This window comes from Phascolarctos cinereus, unplaced genomic scaffold (assembly GCF_003287225.1).
Source record: "Phascolarctos cinereus isolate Bilbo 61053 unplaced genomic scaffold, phaCin_HiC Scaffold_726;HRSCAF=1367, whole genome shotgun sequence".
Taxonomy (NCBI): domain Eukaryota; kingdom Metazoa; phylum Chordata; class Mammalia; order Diprotodontia; family Phascolarctidae; genus Phascolarctos; species Phascolarctos cinereus.
In genome coordinates, this window is record NW_027556098.1 from 63,141,323 (window position 1) to 63,166,307 (window position 24,985).

General features: G+C 37.7%; 1 pseudogene; it reads left to right on the plus strand.

The window, feature by feature from the left end:
- Positions 1-21,539: 21,539 nt before the first annotated feature.
- On the plus strand, positions 21,540-22,359 carry LOC110194622 (E2F-associated phosphoprotein pseudogene; annotated as a pseudogene).
- The last annotated feature ends 2,626 nt before the right edge of the window (positions 22,360-24,985 follow it).

Genomic DNA, 24,985 nt, shown 5'->3' on the forward strand with positions numbered 1-24,985 from the left:
CTGTGCACTATAGCGCCACCTAGCTACCCTCTGCCTTTCCTTAGATGTGGCCAAAATCTTGCACTTGGTGCAGGTTCTATTCTATTTCTTTTTTTTTCTGCCAGTCTAGGGACTATTTTGCTTTCATTCTCAGTACCTATTACTCAGGAAATGGGATTCCTACCTTATTCCCAAAGTCCTTCCATATATTAGAGTCCTTCCCTCTGAACTATATCCTCTGTTACCTGCTGATAGATGTTTCTGGTATCCATGACCCACCTGCCTAGACCTGTGAATAGATGGCATAGCGAACAGAGCGCTGGGTGTGGAATCAGGACGACTTGAGTTCAAATCTGGCCTCAGACACTTACTACTTCTAGCTGTGTCACTTAGCTTTCTGCCTCAGTTTCCTCATCTGTAAGATGGGGATAATGATAGGACCTACCTCCTAGGGAGGTTGTGAAGGCTAAGTGAGATAATAATTGTAAAGTACTTAGCACAGCGCCTGGCGTGTAGTAAGCAAGCACTGTATAAATATTATTATTATTATCATCCTAGTGTCCAAATGCTGCCTAACACTGGGTGAGTTTGCCTGCTCTTTGGGGCCTGGCCATTCTTGCTCTAGTCCACATTATTTCTAACTGACCTGCCCCAACATGTAAACAGATACATTTGAGCACCTATCTGAATGAGTGTGAGCCCTTACTGTAGGAATATTTTTGGGCTACTTTCAGGTATATAGATTTAAATCAAACTGTTAGATTCACAACAAACTGAAGGAAGACACACACACACACACACACACACACACACACACACACATGAAATGACAGAAATCCAAATTGTGTTAGCTTCAGGGCTCCATCTCTCCATTAATGAAAGTGAGTCAAGAAGTCTTTTTCCTGGTTCTAGGTTGATGCTTCTCCCTCTTATTTCAATGCTTCAAGCGTTGTAGATGTTTGAATCTCATTGCTCCTTTTCTGCCCCAAGGTTACTTCTTGAAGTTATAATATTCTTTCAGCTCCTGCCTAACACGGAAATTTCTATGGGATGGGAATGGAAGGGAAGTGAAGACATGAGGGGCAAAGAGGAGCAGAGCAAAACATGAAAATAAAATCATAGAACCTTGAAGTCAATTAACACTTTGAGGTTCTAATCCAACCCCTTAATTTTATAGAGGAGGAAACTGAGGCCCAGAGATAACGAAATAACTCCCCAAAGTCACACACTGTCAGTGAATGTCAAACCTGAGACTAAAATGAAGAGTCCATGAGTCAGTCTGATGTTCTTAACCCCATTCGCCATGCTCCTATTTCAGAGTGTGTGAAGTGAATTCTCTTGCAATATATTTAATTGGTCCCTAGTTTTACTTTGGATTTTCTAATTCCTCTTTTCATCTTCGCTTCCCAGTTCCAGGACCTTCCAAATTCTTTTTTTTTTTTCTGTATTCTCAGCTCAAATGGTACCTCCTACACAAGAGCCTATCCTGATCCCTCCAGCTGCTAACATCCTACTTCTAATTTTGTATGTACTTAGTAATATTTGTATTTACTCGCAATTTATTAATAATAATATATTTTGCATTTACTAATCAGTCAGTCAATGAACATTGGTTAAGTACTTACTATATACCTGTGTTCATATTGTTTCTCGCAATAGAATGTGAGATCCTCAAGGAAAAGGATTCCTTTTTTGCCCTAAACAATGCTTGGCACATAGCTGGCATTTTAAAATGGTTACTGAATGAATGAATGATTTTTTTTTAATCCAATGGGTTTCTCATTTGCTTTCTTTTCCACTTTGCAAAGCACAAAACAATTCTATTTTTAAAATTTCAAAATTCAATCAATTCCACTCCAGGTCTATATTTCCTCATCTACAAAATGAGAGGGAGGGAGTCGATCAAGTTATTTCTAAGGTCTTGTCCAGCTCTGAATCTACAGTCTTACGAACCATATGTTTCCAAATGAATATTTAAGATTTTTTTCAGCTATTTCAAAAAATGGAAAGGCAATCCTTCAACCTCAACATTCTCTCATGGATATCTTTGTTTTCATTTTGACCAGAGCTGTTGTTTTCTTCTGGCCTAAAACAGGGAGGTGTCATCCATTTGTTAAAATGAAATAAATGTCCTTTGTAGCTTGTACTCCCAGATAGCAGACAATCCAAATAAATGTGAAATTGCTCTTTTTCTCTTCCAATTCTCTGGTTTCAGACAGGATACAATATCTATCCATTGTCTAATACAACCTATCAGCCACCTGGCTGACAGAAAATAATCTTAAAAGGACATTTTGAAGGTGGGTCAGCCCTGGGCTTTTTTTCCTTTGGATATAGCCTGTTCATAGAACCATGCTAACATTTGCAAAGCCCGGAAAGAGTCAGGACAATGAGAGAATACTACAGGATTGCGGCCCGTTTGGTCCAGAAACAATACATTTGACTGATCTGAAAGCTAGCCAACCTAATTGTTTTGCTTTAATATTAATAGCACCTATTAAAAGACTATGAAAGTTTTATCAGAATAATTTTATACTTCTAAAAGATGAAAAATTAGAAGAGTTTTTTTTTTCTACGCACAGAAGAAAACAGGCTCAACCGTGTCAGGAAGGGCATCTGTCCTAAGGCTTTATGTGGTTATGTGACAGTAGTTAAGTCTCATAGAATAGTATAGAATCTTAATGGTGGAAAGGACCTTAAAGGTTATCTAGTCTGACCATTGAGACAGCTAGGTGGTGCAATGAGTACAGCACCCAGTCTGGAGTCAGGAAGATCCGAGTTCAGATCTAGCCTCAGATATTTACTAGCTGTGTGACCCTGGGCAGGTCACTTACCCCCTGTTTGCCTCAGTTTACACATCTGTGAAATGAGCTGGAGAAGGAAATGCCAAACTGTTCCAGTACCTTTGCCAAGAAAACCCCGAGGACATTATGGGTAAGTCCACAGACTCAAGAAGAATCAACACAACTGAGCAACAATAACAAAGTCTGATGCTCTTATTTTAAAAATGAAGAAGGGGAGGTCCGGGGAAGTGCAGTGATTGAGTAAGCAGAGATCATATCCCTGCCCAGAGATTATTCCTAGTTCAGTGTCTGGTTTTATTTTGCTCCCATTGGGCCCTCTCCAGTTTGGGAGAAACCTAAATCCATCCTGGACAACTCTGTGACTTTGGCGAAGTTCTTTAAATTAAGCACGCACAATTTGAGATGGCAGTAATAACAACTCACATTTCTGTAGCACTTCTAGCCTTAGAACTGGCTTTCTCACAACCACCATGCACCAATATTAGTATCCCCATTTTATAGGATTCATTCTCGAGGCCTAAGACGTGTCAAACAATTCCCCAGATCTTTCCGGTAAGACCTCTTGGTCAAGTTCAAGTCCAAAGCTGCTCTAGATGGAGTCCTAAAACCTTTTGTTGTCCTTCAGGGCCTCACTGTGGGATTGGCTGAAACACCCAGGTTGGATTTCTGGACTCCTAGAGAAATACTATACACACATACACTTATATATACATACAGGCACACACATATACATAGTATCTGTATATGTAGGATTTTTTCATTTTTTATCTGTGTATCCTCAGAACTTTGAACAATGCCTGGCATGTAGTTGGTGTTTTAAAAAATTGTTACTGAATGAACGATTCTTTCAAGCCAATGGGCTACAATATATACATACATACATATATATATATATATATATATATATATATATACATATATATATATATACACACACACACACACACACACACACACACACAAACACATATACATATATATGTATATATATGGGCTATAAATAATATACATGGGCTAATATATATAATATATGTGTGTATATGTATATGTATGTGTCATATTTAACTAGTATATAGTATTAATATACTATATACGGTATGTGTATATATATATATATACATATATGCACATACATGTGGAGAGAGAGAGAAAGAGAGAGAGACGAGGACAGGAAGGAAGGTGCAAGGGAAGGAGAGGGAGAGACAGAAGGGAGGGAGTGAAGGAGGGAGGAAGGATAGGTAGAGACAATATTTAACTAGGAATCCAAGATGGATATTTCAACCAATCCCACAGTGAGGCCCTGAAGGATCACAAAAGTTCCAGAACTCTATCTAGAGCAACTTTGGCCTTGAACTTGACCAAGAGGTCTTATAGGAAAGATTTGGGGGAATATCAGATGTTCCTTAGGCTAGGAGAGTGACCACATGCGCACACACATATGTAAATTTATAATATATATGTATATAGTATATTTCTATATATAGTCTGTCTGTCTGTCTGTCTATCTATCTATCTATCTATCTATCTATCTATCTATCTATCTGTCTATCTATCTATAATTTATCTAGTGCCAAATACGTACCAGGCATCGTGCTAAGTTCTTTACAACTATTATCTCATTTGATTATCACAACAATCCTGGGAGGGAGGTGCTATTGTTATCCTCATTTTACAGTTGAGGAAACTGAGGCAGACAGATGTTATGTGAGTTGCCCAAAGTCACACAGCTAGTATTTGAACTTAAGAGCCACCTGCAGAAGAAGCTGGCAGGGATGATAATAGTGCCTACCTCACACGGTTGTTGTAAAGATCAAATGAGAAAATAGTTGCTAATAAAAAAAGAAGCTTAGCAGAATGCTTGGGACATAGTAAGATCTAGATAAATGTTTATTTCTTTCCCTCCCTCCCCATCTAGTTGCCCATGATTTGAGCTCTGAAGAAGAATCAGAGCCTTCAGTCCCTCAGCCTAGAATGGGAAAAGAATAAACAAAGAGATCAGACTCAGGCCCGTTCTCAAGACTATATTCTTTTTTTTTTTGAGAGGAGTGGGGAGGAAAGTGAAGAAAGAAGCCCTGTGGTCCTTCCCTCTATTCACATGGTGTAAGTGAAGGACTGACCTTCACTCTCAGATACCGATGCAACAAAAGCCAGAGATATTTCTGAGTCAGGTCATTTTAAAGACGCCAATAGTCTCAGCTCATGTGGTAGGCCAACGCAGAATGTCTACATGTGCTCTACTCCTCCAATCTCCAGAAAGCAATGCCCTAGCATCTTCTACATATGTGACACCATGGTAAGTGGTCTGGGCATGGGCCAGACGCCCACAACTCCATTACACACAGATCAAGACAAAAGCAACCACTTATATTTCAATCACACTTTAAGGTTTACCAAGTGGTTTCCTTAAAACAACCACATAAAAATATGATTACCCCAATTTTACAGGATTTTCTCTCCTAGCCTAAAAAATGTCAGATATGCCTCCAAATTCCTCTTATAATATGTAGGACCTGATTAATCTCACTGAGACTTAAAGGAACTAATGACTATAATATGGAATATTCGTTGTTATTGTCCAATCATGTTTGATTCTTTGTGACCTCATTTAGGGTTTTCTTGGTAAAGATACTGAAGTGGTTTGCTATTTCCTTTTCCAGCTCATTTTACAAACGAGGAACTGAGGCAAACAGGGTTAAGTGACTTGCCCAGGGTCACATAGCTAGTGTCTGAGGTCAAATTTGAACCTGACTCCAGACCCAGAACTCTATGCACTGTGGCTCCACCTACCGCCCATATGAAATATACCTCAGTCTAAAGAAATGAAATTAAAGGAAAAGGCTGACCAGTAGTCATGAAGTACAAAAATCCATCATCCTCAGCGTAGGCACGGAACAGAGGGACAGTTGAGGGAAGATAAAATGTGAGACAAAAGTGATATTGTTGCAGGAGCGTAGTATCTTCTGACCAGATGGACAAAAGAGATGGTGCTTTCCTGATACAGATGAGAAAAGTTATATAGAGCTGAGATATAATAATCATGAAGAATGAGTTCTTAGAAAAAGGGCTAACATAAATCAAAATCCCCCAAAGCTATGTGCAGAGTGCCTAATCAAGGATCTGAGATGAACAGGAAAATTTAATTACAAGAAAATATTCACAGTAGTACTTTTTATGATAGTAAAACTGGTGGAAACAAAGTAAATGTCCATCAATTTTGAAATGACTCCAACAAATTGTAGTAGATGAATATTATAGAATATTATTGCATTGTAGGTGAATATAAGAAATTCAGAGGACCATGGAAAAAATTGCTTTGAACTGATATAACAGGAAGAAAACAGAACCAGAACATTTTTCCCATTATTCTACAAAAATGTAAATCAAAACAATAAGAAAAATAATAAATAAATAAGTAAATAAACATGCATACATTCTGTGTACTCACAGGTATACAACACATCTAGCAATTGCGCCCAGTTACTAAGTTAAATGTAACACGTGATTAGAAAGCATTATTTTTTTATTATAAGATAGTGCTTACACAGATAACCCTCAGGCTTTTCCTATTGCCCCAAGGCTACTTTCATTAGGGCACCTAGGTGGCACCATAGTGCATAGAGTACTGGTCTAGAGTAAGGAGGACTCATCTTGAGTTCAAATGTAGCCTCTTAAAACTTACTGGCTGTGTGACTCTGAGCAAGTCACTTAACCCTGTTTGCCTCAGTTTTCTCATCTGTAAAATGAGCTGGGGAAAGACATGGCAAACCACTCTACTCCAGTATCTTTGCCAAAAAAACCCAAATGGGGTCACAAAGAGTCGAATAAACATTTATTAAGTGCTTACTCTGTGCCAGGCCCTGTGCTAAGGGCCGAATTCAGATTAAATGCAATGACTAATGTTAGTTCCAGGAAATTGATAGCGAAACATACTTCTCTTCCTTTAGTAAGGAGGTAATAGATTACAGGTGTGAATTGTTACTCTCAATAACTATGTCAGTTTTGCTTAACTGATTTTAAAATAGTTCTACGGGGGGCAGCTAGGTGGCACAATAGATAGAGCACTGGCCCTGGATTCAGAAAGACCTGAGTTCAAATCCAACCTCAGACAGATATCATTTACTAGCTGGGTGACCCTGGGCAAGTCACTTAACCCCATTGCCTAGCCAAAAAAAAAAATAGTTCTATAATACATAGATATGAATATATATGTATAAGAAGAGTAAAAGCAAGACAGAACAGTTAAGCAAAGCTATCCAATATAGCAACCATGACTCCATAAGGGAGAGTACGAGGAATATGACAAATCATTGATCTCAGAATGAGGAAGTTGTTTTGTCTTTCAGTAGTTTCAGTCGTGTCCAACTCTTCATGACCCCATTTGGGGTTTTCTCGGCAAAGATACTGAAGTAGTTTGCCATTTCTTTCTCCAGCTCATTTTACAGATGAGGAAACTGAGGAAAACAGGGTTAAGTGACTTACCCAGGGTCACACAGCTAGTAAGTGTCAGAAGAGTTGGGTTCAAGTGCTGCTTCTTACAAACGCTAGCTATGTGACCATGGCCAAATCATGCAACCTCTCAGTGCTCCAAAGTAAATCTCTAAGACCACAGATTACACACAGGTGCTTGTCTACATTAATGCAATGCTGGATAGTTGGAGTTTCTCACCCCCATGAAATCTAGGGAAAAAAAGAGAGAGTACTATTGGGGAGTGACTGGTGTTTAGGTAAATTAAAATTCATCAAAAAACATTAAAATTGAAATAGTTTTTTTTGTTCGTGACAGCTCTACATATCCACTTACCCTGCCCTGTCCTGATTTACTAGAGAAATCTGGATGCTGTCCACCCTGACCCCTTCTGACTTAACTGACCCCATCACAGCTGATCCCAGTTGGGATTAGACACAGGGAATAGGTATACTGCAGCAAGCTCCAATCAACTCAGGAGAACTATTAAATTTTCTTTTTAAAAAAATTTATTTATTTTTTTAATTTTTAGGCAATTTGGGGTTAAATGACTTGCCCAGGGTCACACAGCTAGTGTCAAATGTTTGGTCTGAGGCCCAATTTGACTCAGGTCCTCCAGACTTCAGGGCTGGTGCTCTATCCACTGCGCCACCTAGCTGCCCCTGACTATTAAATTTTCAATGTAATGATTACCGATCTATAACCTATATGAGATTGCTTACTAACTCAGAGGGAGGGAAGAAGAGAATTTTGAACTAAATAAAAAACAAACTAACATTAAAAATTGTTTCTACATGTAATTTGGAAAAAATTAAAATATTATTTTAAAAAATTTTCAGTGGAAGCATTTGCGCTTTGGAAATTGGCAAACACTACAAATCAGGGTTGATTTATTATTTTGTTGATTGTTTAGATTTAAGGAAGTGATGGGAAAATGTTAATATTGCAGATCAAACTTAAAAGTGTAGCCTGACTTTTGGAGAGCGGGCTGTTAAACATTTACCAGCACACCACTAAAAAGTAGTCAAGGACCCCTTCATAGAACAAGCAATCTTCACGAGATAAGCAATCATAAATGAAAGGTAAATTGTGTACATTGAGGGAGTGGAATTAGAATTGTACCTTAAAAAATGAGCAGTATGAAGAAATCAAAGAAAGATGTAAAGATTTATAGGAAGCAATACACTTCATTACACACAGATTGAGACAAAAGCAACAATGCATCTAACCCAGTTAAGGTTAACACAGTGGTTCCTTCAAAACAACTGTGCAAAAATAGTATCATCAGCAATTTTCAGAAATGTCAGATATTCCCTCCAATCCCTCCTATAAGATTGACAACCTGATTAATCTATCTGAGATCTCACCATAACCAGAATTACAACAATGTCCATGGAGAGAACAGCTAACAAAATAGAATGCTCTATAATTATAATGACTAAGTGTGGCCTTGGAAAAGAGCTCAGATAATTAAACTTCCCTCCCTTCTTTGCAGCTATGAGGAATTATGGGTATGATATGTTGCATAAACTTTCAGACATAGTTGCTTTATTTATTGTTTTTGATGAAATATTTTTCTCTTTCTTTTTTCGGACTGGATTCCCTCATGCTCCCAGGAACCTCTTCATCCTGTAAGATGACATCAGCTTTGGTACTTATACCTTGTTCAGGACCTTTTTACTCTTGAGCTGGAGGGTAGAGCAAAGGACTTCTGAAGCCTATGCTTAAAGAGGGCTCCCAGTTTGGCTCTCTCTTCATTTCCCACCTGGCTGCATGGACTTTGGCTTGGACTGCATCATGCCTCCGTGGATGGATACTTTCCTTTCCCTCTTCCTCCCCTTCGCTCCCTTTACAGCTTCCTTTTATGTCCGGTCTTCCCTCTTCAGATTGTGAGCTCATTGAGGTCAGAGTCTGTTTTTCTTTTTTGTATTTGTATATCCAGGGCTTAGCATAGTGCTGGGCACACAGCAGGTACTTAACAAATTTTATTGACTGACTGGCTTATTCTTTGTTACTAGGTAGGGATGTCTAGGGGAGTAGGGAAGAGGGGAGGACTATGTTTGGGAATGAAGGTGATACGAAAAAAAAGATATCACCAATTTTTTTTTTCAAAAAAGCAAGACAGTGCTGGATGGAGCAGCTGGCAGAGAGGTATAATCAACATACCAGGCTGAGACTGGAGAAGATGGAAGGATTGTGAAGCAGATTTCTAGTAAAGGTCAGAGGCAAAGGCTGGTGTTATAACTGGAGGTGTGAATAAACTGCACAGATGGAATGTGGCCTGATAGCGGGGAAATTGAGCAGCAGCAGGCAGGCAGTGCCAGAGAGGTGTGATGGCAGAAATCCACAGTTTGGAGGGGTCCAAAGGCCTTTAGATCTTTGAAATACTGGGAAATGCAAGGCAGGACTTTGATCTCAGAGGAACCGAAATACAGGGCAGGGTGCTCTTGATCCTAAGTCTTGGAGTTAGACTCTGAATTGGCTAGCAATAACTTATCTTTGTGGAAATTATGCTGTGCCACCCTGGAAATGGCTAGAGTGCCTCCTGGTTGGAATGAAATTAAGTCAAAAGCTAGACATATCACACTAACCAGAAAGTTTCCATTCTTCCCTTTCAGAAACCACCTGGAACTTGGCTTTTTTTTTTCTTGGTGTTAGGCCCTGAGACATAATAACAAATTCTAGAATCCAGGAAAAATTCAATGGAGTTAGGGTGGAGAACACAGTTTGGACATACTGGTTCAATGTAATTTTGTCAGACCACACACAGGAATAGGTTGGGAAGAAAGGAAATGGTAGATTGAGGTGGGGTTTACTGCAGTGGGAGAGGTCTCGGACCCATATGGCAGAAGGGAAGTGTCAGACCCTCATGTTTCCACACACATTTCCACAGGTATAACAAGCTGGAAGACTGACTCAGGTGGAAGTGTGCGCCTCCGTATTGGCATCCTGGGGCAAATCCTGATTGTCCCCACTCATCATATCTAAGATCAAGAGTTAGAAGGAACCTCAGTGCTTTGTTTTAGTCTAAGGCCTAAAATGAGGAAACTGAGTCTTTTGAGAGGTTATGACATCCCCAAGTAATAAAAAGCAGAGCTAGGACTCAAATGTCCTTTGACTTCAGACCAAGGGCCCTTTTGACCACACTATGCTGTTTCTTCATGGCAAGCTCAACCCTGTTCTTGAGGTTCAGCATCACAAAAAAACAAACAGGCAGAGCGCACAGGCCATGGTTTCAACTTGAATGAAGTAAGCAATGCCCAGTGACTGGAATTCTGTCAAGAGAGCTCCATTCATAAGCACCACTACTACCTAGTTGGCCAGAACATTCTACTCCTTGGACATACAGGGGTGGAGAACTTGTGGCCTTGTAGGTCCTTGAGTGCAGCCTTTTGACTGAGTCCAAGTTTTACAGAACAAATCCTTTTATTAAGAGGATTTGTTCTGTGAAGTTTGGATTCCTTTGTATACCCAGGGCTTAGCACAGTGTGATACCTTTGGGAGCAGGACCACCAGTACGTTGTTGAAATCTACCATCTCCTTTCATGTCATCAGAACGTTCCTTCTCTGCTAATACAGAACTGACCTCACTAACCCCATTAAGATGTTAGATCAGATCTAATCATTCACAGAGGTCCTCATAGTGTAATAGAAGACTTGAAAACTTAAAAGCATTTGAGACCTAATGGTAAAATTGCAGGTCCTAGAATGGGGAGGTATTTTTTGGGGGAAGGTATGGTACACACTTTGGAGAACCTTTTAGGAATCCTTCAGATCACACCACATCATGTGGGCAGTTAGGAAGGTCTTTGTGCTATCTTTGCCCCTGAGGTTCAGGAATAATCCTGAAGAGAGCAATGAAGTCAATAACACGTTTCTATTTGATATTAGGGAAAATACATTTAAAAAGAAAAGTTATAGCTATCTTTTGTTTTCATGCCTTGTACATTTCCCAGTATATCCCTCTTCTTTCACTCTCTCACAGAGACAAACTTCACAACAAATAATAAATAATGGGGGGGCAGTGATACAGTTCAGTCAAAGTAACCAACATCTCAACCAAATCTGACATTATATGCAGCATTCCACTATCACAGCCCCCACCTCTACAAAGAAGAGAGGGAAATGTATTTAGGTGATTATTTTGGTGTTTTTTCCATTCACAATTTTGTACTCATTGTGTATATTGTTTTCTTGGATTTGTTTATTCCACATTGCATCATGTCATATTTCATTCTTGTGTTTCTCTGTACTCATCATTTCTTATAGTGCAGTAATTTACAATTCATTTATGTACCATACTTTATTTAACCCTTTCCCAGTCAATGAATATCTACTTTGTTTCGAATTCTCTGCTAATACAAAAAATACTGCTATAAATATTTTGGTCTATGTGAGTGGGACCTTTACTTTTATCATGGACCTCTTTGGGGTATAGGCCTAGTGGTGGGATCTCTGGGTCAAAAGATATAGACATTTTGGTCACTTTCTTTTTTTTTTTTTTAGCATACTTCCGAATTGATTCCTAGAATGATTGATCCAATTCACAACTCCACCAACAGTGTATTAGAGAGCTCATCTTTCTATAAGTCTTCTAACAATGACTATTCCTAGTTTTATTCATCTTTGACAATTTTCTTGAGTGTTAGAACCTCATTTCTCTTGTTTTTTATTTTATTTTTATTAATTAATTAATTTTATTTTTTATTTTATTTATTTATGCATTCATTCATTCATTCATTCATTTTTTTGGTGAAGCAATTAGGGTTAAGTGACTTGCCCAGAGTCACACAGCTAAGTGAGTGTTATGTGTCTGAGGCCGAATTTGAACTCAGGTCCTCCTGATTCCAGGGCCAGTGCTTATTAATTTATTTTAAACTTAAATACTGAAACTTAAATATACAATAAGAAAAGAAAAAGAAATTGTAAACTTAAATACTAAAACTTAAATACAAAATAAGAAAAGGAAAAAAAAAGCATTGCCACGAGCATAGCAGGATGTAAGAAAGGATTCAAAATATACAGCAACAAATTTCCATTTCAAGAAAGTCTACATAATAAATACTACATGTTGTGTTCAGTGCTACCCATCTTTTCTTTGCTTCTTTCTAAGTTTTCTTTTTTTTCTGCTGTGTACTTTTTACTTTGTTCTTTTTCTCCCCTTCTTCCTCCCACCCAAGAGGGCTGTGTGTGTGTGTGTGTGTGTGTGTATACACACACAAATATATATACATCTAGAGATAGATATATAGATATATACACATATGTATGTATATACACATATATGTATATATACTCACACATATATATATATATATATATATATATATATATACATATACACATACATACATTTGTTATTAGCAATTTGGGGCACTCTGATGTAGTTGTTGATGGTTTTCAGTTAGTTTGAGAACAGTTTATTCATATCCCTTGGTTACTTATCAGTTGGGTAATAGCTTTTGGTCATCTATTGATATTAGTTTTCTACGTGTCATGGATGTCAGACTCTTGGCAGAGATATTTGATATAGATTTTCCCCTACCAACTATATCCCTTTTATCTAGCTTCATCGATTTTGTTACATGCAAAATTTTTGTCAATTTTATATAATCAAAATAATAATCTGTTTTATCTTTTGTGATTGATTGACCTTTTTTGTGATATGATTAACCTTATTTGTTTTAGAAATATGTTTCTTGGGGAAAGTGAATTTAAAGTATACTAATATTCAAGTTAACGAAGCACTTTCTAAGCCTTCTATCCTACTACTTCTCCTATGACTCAAGGAAGGAAAAAACAATCTTTACCAGCACGTTTCATTGCTTCCCCCAAACCTTCCACGGTTTCCTTCTAATATCTGATGTAGTATGAAGATGAGCCCATGCCAGTTAAGTAAACATTCTGGCAGAGCCTAACAAACTGTAAAGGTGTTGAGTAAGGGCCAGCAATGGACTTGTATTAATTCTAAGGACTAGCCTGGCTAAGCACAGAGAAGATTATCCCTAGAAGAATAGCTATGAGGTGAAGGGTTCTTTGGATCAAAAAATAAACAAACAAAACAAAAGAAAAATCTCATGACATTCTAAATTATTATTAATCTCTTTATGATATGCTTGTTTTCATGCATGTGTCCTTCTGGGGCAAAATTATTTTTTTCCTTAAGCCCTGGAAGCTTTCTGGCAATGAAATAACTTGATCAGAAGTAATTTCTTTACCTGGCTTTAGGTGAATAAAAAAAATCAGTGTATTATCACACTGACAAGAAATATTGCTAAAAATGTTGATGAGAATACAATACCCAAAGAAAGAAATTGAGGCTACAGGTCTAGACGCATTTACTAACCTGAGCCAATTCAGTTCCATGAATGCCAAGAAAGGAATTCTTTACAAAGAAAAAGAAAAAAAACTAGCCAAAATGTCCAAAAGCTTGATGTGGAAGACATAGACAGAGATGTTGTAAATGCAGTGCCCCCTTTTTGGCAGGGGATGGGGGAAGAGAATATCTTTCAAAATCAAACCACTGTTTTTTTCTCAATGAAAAGAGGCTAATGCTTTTCAAGGAATCTTCATCCTTGTTGAGAATTTATTGGTAGGACACAGTGCCCATGGAGCCATGCCAAGTGCTGCAAAATATTTGAGGGCTGGCATGTTATAAAAGTAGAGAATTAAAAATGACAATTAACTACTTGCTACTAGGTCTGTATCCCAAAGAGATTTTTTTTAAAGGGAAAAGAACCTATTTGTACAAAAATGTTTATAGTAGCTCTTTTTATGATGGCAAAGAATTAGAAATTGAGAGGATGTCCATCAATTGGAGGGTGACTGAATAAGTTGTGGTATATGATTGTAGTGGAATATTATTGTACTGTAAGAAATAATGAGTAGAATTATTTCAGAAAAACCTGGAGAGACTTTCATGAACTAATGCAAAGTGAAGTGAGCAGAACCAGGAAAATATTTTACACAGTAACAGAAATATTGTATGATGATCAACTGTGAATGACTTAACTAATCTCAATAATACAATGACCTAAGACAATTTCAAATGACTCATCAAGAAAAATGCTATCTACCCACCTCCAGACAAAGAACTGATGGCACCTGATGCAAATTCAAGCATATTGTTTTTCGCTTTATTTTTTGTGATTTTTTTTGTTTTCTTCTACAATATGACTAATATGAAATGATATTTTGCATGATTGCACATATATAACCTCTATCAAATTGCTTACCATCTCAGGGAGGTGGGAAGGAAGGGAGGAAGAGAGAGAATTTGCAACTCAAAATTTAAAAACAAGTTAAAAATTGTTTTTACATGTAATCGGGAAAAATATTATTTTTAAAAAATGGCAATTTAGTCATCCAACAAGTGTAGGCATGCCTCACATAAATTTGCTTCAATCAATGTCATTTGGCAATAACATTGTTAATGCATTATAACCAAATCCCAAAATGCTAATGCTGTAAATTTGTCCAAGCATAACTTTTGACTCAGAGATCCTACTACTTGTCATGTGCCCCAAGGAGGATAAAGACAGAATGACAAGTACCATGATTTTTCATAGCAGCATTTTCTGTGACAGCAAAAAACTGGAATTAAAGTGGGTGCCATCAATTGAAGATTGACCAAATAAACAATAGTATATAAATGTAATGGAATATTGTCACATGAAATGACCAGTATGAAGAATTCAAAAAAAACCTTATGAAAATACATAAAAATTGATATGAACCAAGGAAAGTAAAACCAAGAGAAAAATATATACAATGACCACAATCGCATATGTAGAGCAGTTATGTTTGTATGTCCATGTTGTTTTTGTCAAAATGAGGTTGTAAGGAAGCGTGAATAGAATGGAAAAGACAAGAGATCTCTTCAAGAAAATTAGACATATCAAGGGAACATTTCATGCAAAAATAGGCATGCAAAAAGACAAAAATTGTAGGTAGTTGACAGAAGCAGAAGAGATTAAGAGATGGTGGCAAAAATACATAGAACTATACAAGAAAGATATTAACATCACCAATAACCATGATAGTGTGGTTGCTGATCTAGAGTCAGACATCCTGAAGAATGAAGTCAAGTGGGCCTTAGGAAGCATCATTAATAATAAGTGGAGGTGATAGAATTCCAACTATTTAAAAATGAACTATTTAAAATCCTAAAAGATGATGCTGTTAAAGTGCTGCATTCGATATGCTGGCAAATTTGGAACACTCAACAGTGGCCACTGAATTGGAAAGGATCAATTTATGTCCCAGTCCTAAAGAAGGGCAATGCGAAGGAAGATTCAAATTACCAAATAAATGAACTAATTTCACACACCAGCAAGGTTATGCTTAAGATTCTACAAGCTAGGCTTCAGCCATATGTGAACTAATAATTACCAGAGGAACAGGGTGGTTTTCTTCTTTTTTAAATATTATTTTATTTTCCCCCAATTACATGTTAAAACAATGTTTAACATTCGGGGTTTTTTTTTTTTGTTTTGAGTTCCAAATTCTATTTATTCCTCCCTCCTCTCACTCCTCCCTAAGATGGCAAGAATTCTGATAAAGGTTATATACATTCAATTATGTAAAACATTTCCATATTAGTTGTTTTGTACAAGAACACTTGGATAAAAAAAAGAATGAAAGAAAGAAGGCAAAAAATAGCATGCTTCAGTCTACATTCAGATAACATCAGTTCTTTCTCTGGAGGCAGATAGCATGCTTCATCCTGAACACTTTGGGTTTGTCTTGGATCATTGTGTCGCTGAGAATATGTAAGTCTTTCACAGTTCTTCATTGTACAATATTGTGTTACCATGTAAAATGTTCTCTTGGTTCTGCTCACTTCATTTTGCATTACTTCATGAGAGTCTTTCCAGATTTTTGTGAAATCATTCTGCATATAATTTCTTATAGCACAATAATATTCTGTTATAATCATATGTCATAACTTGTTGAGCCATTCTCCAATTAATGGGTATCCCCTGAGTTTCCAGTTCTTAGCCACCATAAAAGTGAGCAGGCTGGTTTTCAAAGAGGCAGAGGAATTGGAGACCAAATTGCCAACATTTCCTGGATTATGGAGAAAGCAAGGGAGTTCCAGAAAAAACATCTCCTCCTGCTTCATTGACTACACTAAAAGTCTTTGACTGTGTAAATAACAACAAAATTTTGGCAAGTCGTCAAAGAGATGGGAGTACAAGATCATCTTACTTGTTTCCTCAGGAACCTGTATGCAGACCAAGAAGCATCCATTAGAACCGAACATGGAACAATTGATTGGTTTAAGATTGAAAAGGAGTACAACAAAGCTGTAGAGAGTTACCTTATTTATTTAACTTACATGAAGAGCACATCATGTGAAATGCCTGTATGAATGGCTGGATGAATCAAAAGCCAGAATTAAGGTTGCCAGGAGAAATATCAACAATCTCAGATATGCAAGGTGATACCACTCTGGGGGCAGAAAGTGAAGAGGAATTAAGAAGCTTCTTGATGAGAGTGAAAGAAAAGAAAGTAAAAGCTGGCTTGAAACTTAACATAAAAAAAAAACCCTAAGATCTTGGCAACTGGTCCCATTTCTTCCTGGCAAATACAGGGAGAAGAAATGGAAACTGTCAGATTTTATATTCTTGGGCTCAAAGATCACTGCAGACAGCAACTTAAGCCCTGAAATTAAAAGACTCTTGCTTGTGGAAGGGAAGCTATGGCAAATCTGGACAGCATACTAAAAAGCAGAGACCTTACGTTGCCAACCAAGGTCAAATAGTCAAAGCTATGGTTTTTCCAATAGCAACGTATGGCGATGAGATTTGCACTATAATGAAAGCTGAATGCCACAGGCTTGACATTTTTGAATTGTGGTGCTGGAAAAGATTTTTGAGAGTCCTTTGGACAGCAAGGAGATCAAATGAGTCAATACTTAAAGAAATTAATTCAGGCTAGTCATTAGAAAGACAAATACCAAAGCTGAAGTTTAAATACTTTGGCCACATGATGAGAATATGAACTCATTGGAAAATACCCTGATATTAGGAAAGATTGAAGGTAAAAGGAGAAGAGGATGGCAGAGGATGAGATGGATAAATAGTGTCATGGGAACAATGAACATGAACTTGAACAGATTTTGAAAGATAGTGCAGCAGAGAAGGGCCTGGAGTGCTATGGTCTGCAGGATCATGAAGAGTCACACACAATTAAAGGACTGAACAACAATGAATAGATATCTCTGGAATCTTGCTCACCCTTCTCTAAGGGAGATTTTGTTTCCTGCCAAGATTGGAATAGAAGATTAGAGCCACAAGGCTGTCTTGCTCTGCTTTCCTTAAAGAAAGAATGCCAAGCTAGAACTATATCTGCCCCTCCACCACCCCCCCCCCGCCAAAAACTGTTAGTCTAGGGAAAGGAGAGAAGGAAGCATTTAATAAGCTATGTGCTAGGCATTGTGCTAAGTACTTTACAAATATTAACTCATTTGATCCTTATAACAGTTCTGGGATGTAAGTGCTATTATTGTTGAGGAAACTGAGGCAGACAATTGAGTGACTTGTCTAGGGTCACATAATTAGGAAGTCAGTGAGGCTAGATTTGAACTCAGTTCTTCCTGACTCCAGGCCTAGAGCTCTATCCACTAGGCCACCAGCTGCTCTAGTGACTCTAAAAAAATATTTTTTAAAGTAAAGTAAAATTTTTCTTTGTCATTATTTCTGAATAGTAAAATAGTACCCCAAAGCTAGAGCTGAAAGCTTGATTCTCATCCCACCAAATGCCAGTTACACAAAAACCATTACATATAGTGAATAGTGAAGAAGCTCATTTATCCAATTTGATAACAAACAGAAATCAGAGAAGTTATAGATTAGAACATACCAGGCAGTAGAGAGATTGAATGATCTCTCTCACTGGGATCAAGATATCTCAATTCAAACAAGAGAAAGAATTCCCAATCTCATTCAAGGGGAAACTGAAGTTTCTAGCCTAATAAGTGGGAAATAAAGACATGCTTGAGGAACTGACTCTCCTATATGTTGTCTTCTTCCACAAATCTTTCTCTCCCTCCCTCTTTCTGAAGAGAACCTGACACTGCGTTTGTCCTCTCTAGAATCCAGAAGAAGACTCCTCCCTCAAGTTCTAACCAACTCTTCCCCTTTTGGAGGCATGGAATATGGAGTAATCATTTGCTCTGACAATGAGGAAAGTTTTAAGCAATGCCTAGGCTTATGCCCCAGGTTACATATAAATGAAAACATCACTAGAAGAAGTTAGAATTCAGATTAAACACAGTGACCTATCTTGGTCTCAGAAAACCCATGATGAGATTCACTTCCTCCCCCTCAGCAGAGAAGTGATGTACTATATGGGTGTATGGTGCTTATACTACTAGACACAGTCATCTATGTCTATATCACAAAAAAGGTGTTAGAGACAAACAATTCATTTATCCCTAGTGGTGCCATTCATGAATTCTGTTTAATTCAATTCAGAAAATAGTCATTAAATACTTACTCTTGCAGAGCATTATGCTAACTTCTAAGGGAGATACAAAATTTATTTAACAGGATTTTTCTGGGCTATACCTAACTCAGTCCAGGCCACTGGTAGTTTACGTTGGATGATAATGAAATGAAATGAGACAAGAGAAAGATAACAAGTATATGCACTGAGGACACTCCAAGATGATTCAGTAGATAGAAGCTACCCACTCTGAGTTGCCCATCGTGTGTGTCTAAAGCTCCTTGTGAATCTTTTGTACTCAGAGGACCGGGAAGTGATGTCAGTAGCCTGAATCTTTAACCCACAAGAACTATTAAGTCTCAAAGATAGTTTCAATGCATTTAAAGGGGAAAAAATGAGCCTTATTTACATGGGGGTGGAGGAGTGGGATATTACTCCTAAAACAACATATAAAACTTTTATCCAAGTACATAAAGTCTAGAAAAAAGCATAATTGTCCCACTGAACTCCTTCTGAATCATAAAAGAAATTATAACATATATATAGACATACATTCATGTATCTATACATATATATGCATATATATACATACAAGTATGTGTATATGTGTGTATAAGTATGAATACATACATACACATGTGTGTGTACGTATTATATATATAAAATCTTTTATTCTATAAATTCAAAGTCACTGTCTGATTGGTTGTCCTACTCCTTGCCCTGTTTCTCCTCTACCTTCAAGAAGGTAGACCAAGAGAATTTTGTTCAAAATTCCTGGGCTCCAGTTCTTATCAATATCCTTCCCTCTTCCACATGTTACATCTGTCTAAACATTTCCATATCATTCAATTACTATGGGGAGATGAATATTCTATGTATAGATAATGATTTATTTTCCCTTGAGAAACAATTACCAAACATTCAAGAGCTGTCATATCTAGATTTCCTTTCTCCCTCAAAAAAGGTCACTTGACTCTAGCATCACTACAAGTTATTGTTTTCTATCTTTCCTTTAGCCAAACTTCTTGATAAAGGTATCTTCATTTGTTGCCTCTCGCTTCTCAAGTAGTTATAGTGTTTCCTCAGAACCCATAACCCAAATGAAATTACTATCCTAAAGTTATGGATGATTTCTTAATTGCTAAGTCCTACGCTTTCACTTGGTCTTGATCTTTATTGACCTCACTTCTTTCTGTATTTTCCTGACGGATCTGTCTTGAATCTCAACCTACCTATTTCATTTCAATACCCTTTTTGCAGATCAACATCCATATACTACTCCTTCTCTATGGCTGTATCATTGGGTTTTGTCCTGGACTCTTTTCTTTCTTTTTTCTCCTCTAATTCCTCATTTAGTTACTTCATAATCTTTATGAGTTCATTGATCATCTTTATGCTGATGACTGCCAGATCTACATATCTAGCCCTTGTCTTTCTCCTGAGCTCTAATCCCATGTCAGCACCTACCTAGGATATTTTTAACAGAATTTCCTCTCCCTATCTCAAACCCAACACACTCAAAACAGAACTAATTATCTTCTCCCAAAACCCACCCCTTTCCCCTATTTCTATTATCTCTCTAATTAGCCAGGATTGCAAGCTTGGAATAATTCCTCATTCTTCACTTTCATTCCCTTCCTGTATCCAGTCAGTTGCCAAGTATTATCAATTCTTCTACAATATCTCTTGCATCCATCCTTTTGTCCCTACCCACTAGGTCACTTCCCTATTTCCAGTCCTCATCAATTCTTACTTATACTATTACAATAACCTCCTAATTGAGCTGCCTGCCTCAAGACTCTATTTTTTCTAATTCATCCTTCACACAGCTGTAAATTATATTCCTAAAGCACAGATTGTGTCATTTCCCTCTTCTAAAATCTCCAATGGCTCCCTATTGCCTCTATATAGTACTTGAAACCCCTCACAATCTGGCTGGAGCCTAGCTTTCCAGGATAATTACACTATTCCCCTTCATATTTTCTGCATATGACAGAAGGAGAAGATAGGCTTGTCAAATGGTGATGATAAAGGATGGCAGTTAGACAGTTAGATTGCTTCACAGAATGTAAGTTTGTAATGCAAATAAAAAGCAAAGAAGGCCTTCAATGTATTGGGTAGAAATGCTCTCTATTGAACTTATGGGAAGACATTACAAAAATCTCACAAGATGGACAGGCATGAATAAAGGTTGTGATCTCTGTTAACTTACATGTGTTTCCCCTGAAGGAACATTAGCTCCTTGAAGCCAAGGGTGATTTCATTATTTTACTTTGTATTCATAGTGCCTTGCACAATGCCTAGTGTACAGTAAATGAATAATAAATGTTCTTGATTGATTGTACCAAAACTAGATGCTCAGTAAGTTGTGGGGGGGGAAAAGAATTAGCCTTTTCCTCATTCTCCTAGATTCTTTGCTTTTTTTGTCCTTGAGCCAGTCACCTGCCTTCTTTTATTTATTTTTTTAAGGCAATTGGGGTTAAGTGACTTGCCCAGGGTCACACAGCTAGTAAGTGTCAAGTGTTTGGTCTGAGGCCAGATTTGAACTCAGGTACTCCTGACTTCAGGGCCGGTGCTCTATCCACTGCGCCACCTAGCTGCCCCCACCTGCCTTCTTTTGTCTCCTCCTTCTCACCATTGCACTGGCTGCTCACCATAAATCGTTGATAACTTGGTACATCATCTCTCCATAGCTGTGGTCTATTAGGTGTCTAATAAGCCTGAAGGCTTTAAATAGCTAAGCCCTGGGATCTAGCTGCTGCCATTAGAAAGTAGAACTACAACCTGATGGCTTCTCAAATCAGTTGTGCTGGGCCAGATGTACTATATGCAGGTTCACCATGAACCAGCTTTCTGATAATGATAATCTATACGTAGTTGAAAAGCCCAGCAAAGACAAGAAAGCAGCTTTGAGAAGTCTAAAGATGTAGTAGATAAACTTTCATACCAAAAGCAAAAGTTTCTTATTGGTGAAAGTGAATCATCTGGTGAAGTAGAATTTGAAAATGGAAGGGAAACTGAATTAAATTCTACCATAAAAACAATGGAAGATAAGTTGACATCACTCAAAACAGGTTCTTCCTCAGGAACTTTGAAAACTGGAATGGTTTCTGTCAAAGTATTATGATGACAGGTATTCTGATTCTGATTCTGAGGATGAAGACACAGTAATAACACAAATGAACAAGAAGAAAAAGCAACAAAGTTGGATTCCCACAAATGATGAGTTATTAGATGATTCTGAAAAAGATGATAGAGATCAGATTCTGGTGGATGCACAAAGAAGAGGATGCCGTCGTTTTGGAGTGGGACTCTCTTACCAACAACAGGCTGTTTCAAATACCGATGCTGTCTTGAATTGCCCTGTGCCTAGACTGCCAGAGGCATGAATACTACAAAACTCAATACAGAGCTATGTTTGTGATGAATTGCTTTGTCAACAGAGAGGAGGTTCTAGGATATAAAAGCTCAGTGAATCAGAAGAAAAGGCAGGGTCATAAGAAAATGAAGTCTGACAGTGAAAATTCCACAATTCAAGCAGAGAGTGAAGAAGTAGATCACCCAGTAAAATGTACTGAATGCTCAACTGAAGTAACAGTATTTAATAGGGGTGAAATCTTCCGTTTCACCAACGTTTTAGCAAGCCATACATAAAAGCACAGTTGACAATTTGCACACCTGCTACTATATAAAATACAAATATGGAGTTTTGGTTTCTCTTGTCAGTTTGTACATTTAAGAAAATCTATAATTATAATTCGAGGAAACATTTTTAATCTTGATAAGAAGTGGTGACTGACTTTCAGGCCAGTTCGATTGAAAGATAATTTGGAAGTCATCATATTTAGCAAGCAGTTTGATGTTTATTAGAGTTGTCTGGAATAAATGTTTTCCTGAATTACAGCAAAAAAAAAAGTGTGAGATAGTGAAAGCCAGGAGCTGCTTTTGATGGCGACTTCTGGGAGAGGGGAAGAGGGTAATTTCTCTCTATTCCACCCTCTCTTCCCCCTGCCCCCAATTAGCTTTGTAGCTACTCAACCAAAAAGAACTATTACCTCTAGCAGGGAGAGAGATATAGACTCTAGACAGACATGGATACAGAAATAGAGCCACCTGAGGGAGGAAACAGCTGTATCCAAGGAGCTAGGGCTGCCTAGCACTTGAGTATCGGGTGTGCTAGAACAAATAGCAGACTCTGGAAATCCAGCTGAACCATCTGTTGTGAAGACTGAAAGAAGGGAGAAGGAACTTCTAGACTCTGTGGCAGTTGTGAGCTGCCTTTTCACAAATTTATTTGACCATCGTACATTAGGCTTGTGTCTACTCTTCCCCCAGATATTGTGTGTATTGTGAGAGAGTGTGCCTCAGGCAGGGTGCACTAGTAAATATTTAACAACCTGGCTCTCTGAAAAAGCAAGACATATTTTCAAATTTAATTTTCATTATTCACATTTACTCTATCACTTTCTTAAGTTTAGGCAGCCAACAAAACAACAAAGCAAGCCCTGATTTGTAGTGTTTGCCAATTTCTGAGGTGTAAACGCTCACACTGAAAATTGAACTATCAGCTCTCTGGACAGCTAGTTTGAGCAGGCTCCAACACACTCCTGACCATAGGCTTATGGGAGGGATGTTTTGTAGCAACTGTTCTTACTAGAACATCTTAGTAAATGTCTTTGCCAAGAGCTAATTGCATCTACCAGCATGATTTTAATAGAAGGACATGGGTAGGGACCTGTGAGCTGTAGCATTCAAACTGCAGACCCACAGTTATCTTTAGAACCCAAAGCAATAGCTCCCTTGTAGGAATCCAGCTCATGAGTTCTGCCTCCTATGTCTGTGCTTTTCCATTGGCAATCCTCCATTGCCTCGGTCCTTGTCTCTACCTCAGAGAGTCCCTCCCTTCCTCTAAGACACAGCTCAAGTATCATCTTCTAGATGAAGCCAACACTTAGTATAGTAGTGGTATACAGTAGCCACATAGTAGGTGCTTAATCAATGTTTATTGAGGGACTGACTGAAGCCTTTCTGATCTCTGCAACTGCTAGAGCCCTTTTTTTCCAAAACTATTTTGTACACACACACACATTTATTTTTATTCATTTTATATATAATATGCTATATATATTTTACATATGTACTTATTGTCTCATCCATCATAATAACACAAGCTTCATGGGAGCAGGGATTAATTTTTTGTACTTTTATTACTAGTTCAATGCATAGCACATAGTAGGTGCTCAATAAATGCTTGGTGTTCGATTGATTGATGTGTCTATCTTTTTACAACCCTTCTGATATTGACTATTTCTGTTTTTTACCATTTTAAACAATCTAATGGATCTGAGGTGATGCCTTATAATTGTTTTAATTCACATTTCTTTCATTCATGTATTAGGAAATTTAAAAAATGTGATTGTTTCTTCTTTTGAAAACCATTCATGTGCCTTGACAACCTACCTATTGTGAAATGGCTTTTACTCTTCAAGTTACTCTTACCTTGGAGTCTCATCATGGAGCAAAATCACTTAAAACCATGTGGGAAATACCTTTCTTCTGAAAGAAATTACTTAGAGCCTAAGTCCCCCACAACCAATCTTTGTTTAAAAGTAATCATTTCAAAATCACTGCCAGACACAGAAAATGTTAATGGGGAAAGGGTAGAGGGGAGCTGTCAAGCAGGACAATTTCAACTTGAGTCCTTCTACATGGTTAGTACCATCTACGGAAATACCCACTTCAGTCAAAGTATGTAAAGGTATTGGGAGCAGGCAGGAAGAAAGAGGGAGAGAGGCTGTAATCCAAGGAAAGCAAAATGCACAGTCTCTGAATTCTGGTTGGTGGGAAAATGGGACTTACATATACATATGTGTATATGTATAGCTATACACATATCATATATAATGTATATACATATGTCCACACATATGCATATACACATACACACATATGATAGATAGATAGATAGATAGATAGACACACAGAAAGACAGATAGATAGATAGACAGACAGACAGACAGATTGAAGACAGACAGACACATAAATAGACAGACAGATAGACAGACAGACAGATAGCTAGACAGACAGGCATACAGATAGACAGACACAGTTAGACAGACAGATGGACAGACAGACAGACAGATAGACAGGCAGATGGACAGACAGACAGATGGACAGACAGAGAGATAGAAACAGGATCAGATTTTAAACTAGAAGGAATCTCCAAGGTCATTAAGTCCAACTCTCTCACTTTGCATCTTGGGAAACTTAGTCCCCTACTTGAGGA